The following is a 5,405-nucleotide window of genomic DNA, read 5'->3' on the forward strand; positions in this document are numbered from 1 at the left end:
GACATGAAAAACTCCTCCAAATATTTTCCTTGTTGCTTCCCATATTCTAGTATCGACGGTATCAACTCACCATTGTTAAAATTGTTAATGATTATTGCTTCAAAAAAATAATTTTTCCCCTCATACTCCATACATAATTCTTTCATCTCCTTTATTTAAAGCTCTCCACCAAATAATGCACACATACCATTAATTGTCTCACTCTCTATTTTATCTTTCTCCTCAATCGGGACGATATCAATATGTGTAACATCACTCACAATATCATGTAGAATATTCATCTTCATTAACATATCATCATAAACATCAGAAACCTCAAGATGAATCTTGATGGTGGCAAAATCTTCCTTTCCAGGGGTGAGCGTCTTATTGTTTGCCACTAGAGACACATGGCATTGCTTGTAGTTAGAAGGTAAGAAACGATCTCTCAATAATTTCTTCATCTTTGCCCACATTCGAACCGGATCCTTTCCTTGATGGTATCGATTTATCAGTACTTCATCCCACCATGCAGATGCTTTTTATTTAAGCCTGTAGACCACTAATTTAACTTTCCAATCTTCTGGGATTATATTATACTCAAAATACTTATCCACTTTATCAATCCAATCAAGGAAATCATCAGCATGAAGCTTTCCATTGAAGAATGATATTTTTAATCCTCCAGCATCATAGTTTTCCTTTCTTCGGTAGTCTCTATGATTATCGCTGTAGAATTTATCTTGTGAAGTCAGATCACGTCGTTGGCGACCATCAACACGATATTGAACTTCCGCCGTGTTCAGACGCTCAACTGCCACCGCAAGTCACTCCATGATAGTCTTCATCTGATTAACATTGGTTTTAGCATGTCGAACTCAGTTCGAGAAATAAGGGCTTCATCACCTGCCATCGGATCAGAGGAATAAGGCTCTGATACTAATTGACGCAGCGCGGAAGTGATAACATCGGAATCCACCAAGGGTGTTCTCTGAATCCATAAAGAACGATCTTCGAATCCACGAAGAAAATATTAAAAAGAGAAATTTTCTTGATGAAAAGTTATTCTTATTTGGGTTACATGACTCTTCTTAATAGAAAAACAAATAAGATTCCTAGTAAGACTAGAATTATAAAAATAAAAAGTATCAAATAAGACTCCTAGTAAGACTAGAATTACAAAAAAAAACGTCAAATTCTATCCTAAAAAGACTTCTTATAATAGAGGAAACAAATCATGAATCAAAATTGATTTTGTTTCCTAATCTAATTTGACTCTAAAATTGAATTTATTTCCTAATCTATATTTCCTATTCTAAATAGACTCCAATTCAGATTAAGCGTCCTATATTAATTTTCTATTACATTTTCAATAGTAGGATCTAAACGTTTTGTAATGTGGCTTTTGGAATGCATTTATATTTTATACTGAAAAACTTTTATAGTTGAATTCATGACAGTTATATATTTATCAAGTTATATATTTATCAAGTCTCAAACGTGTCATTTAATGTTGGCTCAAGAGGGGTTACTTCTCGCTGACTTCCATGGAGTTATTTCAAGGTTTTTTGATTGGGAAAAGTATCAAGCACATTCTGACCAAATAAATGGCGGTCCTTAAATCATTGGATTTTGATATTCGTACATAGAAGCAAAGATTGATATCTTTTATGTGCATATTTAATGCTATTGACTATATTCAGTGGATACATTCTCGACTTACTGTGAATTTTGTCAAATTAGTACTAATTTTCATAGAATTTGAAGCATTCAATGTTGAATGGTTGGAGAAGGAAGAAAGGAAATGGGGGTGCCGATACAGGGGTACAAAAATACAAATTTAATTTTAGATATCAAAGTAAAGATTTGGTGAAACTTTAGAACAGTAAATTACAAAAGAGAGTACGATGTAAATATCTTTTAGTGGCCCTAAGAATTTGACAATCAAGGTCAAAGAAAATAGAAGAGACCAAAAAGTCACGACGGAGCATTCATTGTCAAATAGCTATTAGTAGTTTCTAGGGGGGAAATGACAAATTTTGATGACTCGTGATCCATTCATAATGTGATGACTATACCCATTGTCGGAGATCTAATGAACCGATATCAATGGGAAAACTTATCCCTTTACGGAGCATATTGCATGTTCACGCAGCACGGAAGTAGTAGTCTCGAAATCCATCAAGGACAATCTTCGAATCCACGAAGAGCTTCGAATCCATGAAGTAAATAATGAAGAAAAAACAAAATTTTATTAATTAAAAGTTATGCCTTTAGAGCTTACAAGACCCTACTTAAATAGAAAAGAAACAAGACTTTTACAAGGACTCAAACTCCTACAAGGACTCTTAACTTACCAAAAATAGTAAAAGAATTCCTAAAACATTAAAACTCCTAAAAAGACTCCTTACAACTAGGAAAGTCTACCGGCCAAATCTGAGATCAAATCGGCTTTGTTTCCTAATAAAAACAGACACCTAAAGCATTACTAAAAATAGTAAAAAACGGTCAAAATACAGATATCTCTCAAATCGTAAGAAATTTGGTAAAACAGAGGAAACAAACCTAACCCTTAAGGGTAGGTTTGGATGGCTGCGTCTCGTCGAGATAGTCGATTTGCATATATAATTCGTCCAATTCTGACGTACAGTTTGAAAGTTATGGTCGTTTCTTCGAAACAAGTTATTTTCTTCGACCAGACCCGCATTTGGGCTTGCGACTGTCCCACTTTGACATAAACGTGTCTGCTATGTGTTCTACATCACATGTTTAGAGACTTTATTGACTCACTCTTCTGAAATGCAATTCATATAAGCACCCACTTGTGCCGAACTAGCTAGGAAACTCTAAAAGGTCTAATTTTCAAATGAGTAAATGAGAATGATGTATTCATATGTTGCAGATCGATTGACAATGAACTGGAGAGAGAGAGAGAGAGAGAGAGAGAGAGAGAGAGAGAGAGAGAGAGAGAGAGAGAGAGAGAGAAGAGAGAGAGAGAGAGAGAGAGAGAGAGAGAGAGAGAGAAACACAAAAGTTTAATAGCTTCAACAATCAATGTGATTACATATATTCAGGGAGTACAATCAGACCTAGATTTCACTTACAATAAAAAAAATATTGCAGTCAATCTTTCAAATGCGAGCCTTTTATCCCCGTGTTCTCATTTTCCTCTCGTCTAGATACAGATTCTAATATGTAGCTTAAGGTACATATTTATAGCATAAAGTATCCATCCACGTACGGAGCCAAAAGTACAGAAATATTTTTTATCTTTTTTTGTTGGCACATGTTTGCCATGCACATTAGATGTTAGAACCAATGAAAAATTGCTTCAAGGCCCCAAAACTAAATTGTTGATGTGTTCCAGCCCCTTGAACTTTTTCTAATGTGCTTTTTCCCCAAAAATGAAAAATCCATGTGAATCAGCCCCATTTACAATTTCCAAGACAAAAAATTCCCAGACTACCCTCTTCTTCTTCTCCAGATCTTCTCTAGATCTACTCCTCTTCCTACAAACTCATCTCCTCTTCCACCCTCTCTCTAACCTCACCCGAAACCTCCAACACCACCGCAACCTCCGTTATCCTTGTCTCTACCTCGCTAGGGGGTTCTGCAAGAACGGCAACAGGTGCAGGTTCCTCCACGACCTCAACGAGGACAAGCTCGACGCCGCCATGGCCTCTTCTGCAAGAACGACAACAGGTACAGGTTCCTCCACGACCTCAACGAGGACAAGCTCGACGCCGCCATAATGGCCTCGCCGCCGCCACCGTCGCCAGGTTTCCGTACCCCCTCGGGCAGCTTGCCGATGTCCCCGTTGTCGCCCATGAACCAGAGGTAGGTGAACGGCGGCTGGCCGAGTTCTTTTTTTAGGCTTTCGACGGTGGGTTCCGTGGATTTTGATGACTCGTTTTGATTTCAGGGCGGCTGCGACGACGTTAGGGGTTAAAACTGATTTGGGTTCTTGTTATTTTCTATAGTATTTATGGGCCAGTTCAAGATGTGAGGATCCCCTAATCTCAACATGTTGGGGCTTGGATGTATATCAAAATCAAGAAAGAAGTAATAAACTCAAGGTGTGGTATATATAATGTTGTACAAATTTGTGATGGTGATTTCTTGTGTCTGCTGTTGTTTGTTGTCATGTAAGCTCCAGTTGAACTGAGAAGGAGTTTGATGTTGTTCTCTGTGCAGTTAACTGTTGTGGTTAGTATGTTAACTCTTGTGTTTAACATGTTAACTCTTGTGGATAACATGTTAACTCTTGTGGATAATATGTTAACTCTTATGGATAACATGTTAACTCTTGTGGCTATATGTTAACTCTTGTGGATAACATGTTAACTTTTATGGATAATATGTCAACTCTTGTGGATAACATGTTAACTCTTGTGGCTATATATTAACTCTTGTTATAGTTAACATGTTAACTCTTGTGGATAACATGTTAATTCTTGTGGATAACATGTTAACTTTTATGGATAACATGTCAACTCTTGTGGATAAAATATTAACTCTTGTGGCTATATATTAACTCTTGTTATAGTTAACATGTTAACTCTTATGGAAAATTTGTTAACTCTTATGGCTAACATGTTAACTCTTGTTGATAACATGTTAACTCTTGTGGATAACATGTTAATTTTTATGGATAATATGTCAACTCTTGTGGATAACATGTTAACTCTTGTGGTTATATGTTAACTCTTGTTATAGTTAACATGTTAACTCTTGTGGATAATATGTTAACTCTTGTGGTTAATTTGTTAACTCTTATGGCTAACATGTTAACTCTTGTGACAAACATGTTAACTCTTGTGGCAAACATGTTAACTATTGTGGATAACATGTTAACTCTTGTGACAAACATGAATATAGTTAACAGACAGTTTATGAATAATAGTTAACAGATAATTCATTATAGTTAATAGTTTATAAATAACAGTTAACAAATAATAATTAATAGTTAACAAATTATAAATAACCGTTAACAAATAATAATTAATAGTTCATATAGTTAATATTTTAACCATAATATTTTCACAAGAGTTAACATGTTATCCACAATAGTTAACATGTTAGCCATAAGAGTTAACATATAACCACAAGAGTTAACATGTTATCCATAAAAGTTAACATGTTATCCACAAGAGTTAACATGTTAAACACAAGAGTTAACATGCTAAATATTGTGGTTAAAATATTAACTATATGAACTATTAATTATTATTTGTTAACGGTTATTTATAATTTGTTAACTATTAATTATTATTTGTTAACTGTTATTTATAAACTGTTAACTATAATGAATTATCTGTTAACTGTTATTCATAAACTGTATGTTAACTATAATTCATGTTTGTCACAAGAGTTAACATGTTATCCACAATAGTTAACATGTTTGCCACAAGAGTTAACATGTTATT

Source organism: Asparagus officinalis, chromosome 2, assembly GCF_001876935.1.
Source record: "Asparagus officinalis chromosome 2, Aspof.V1, whole genome shotgun sequence".
Lineage (NCBI taxonomy): Eukaryota > Viridiplantae > Streptophyta > Magnoliopsida > Asparagales > Asparagaceae > Asparagus > Asparagus officinalis.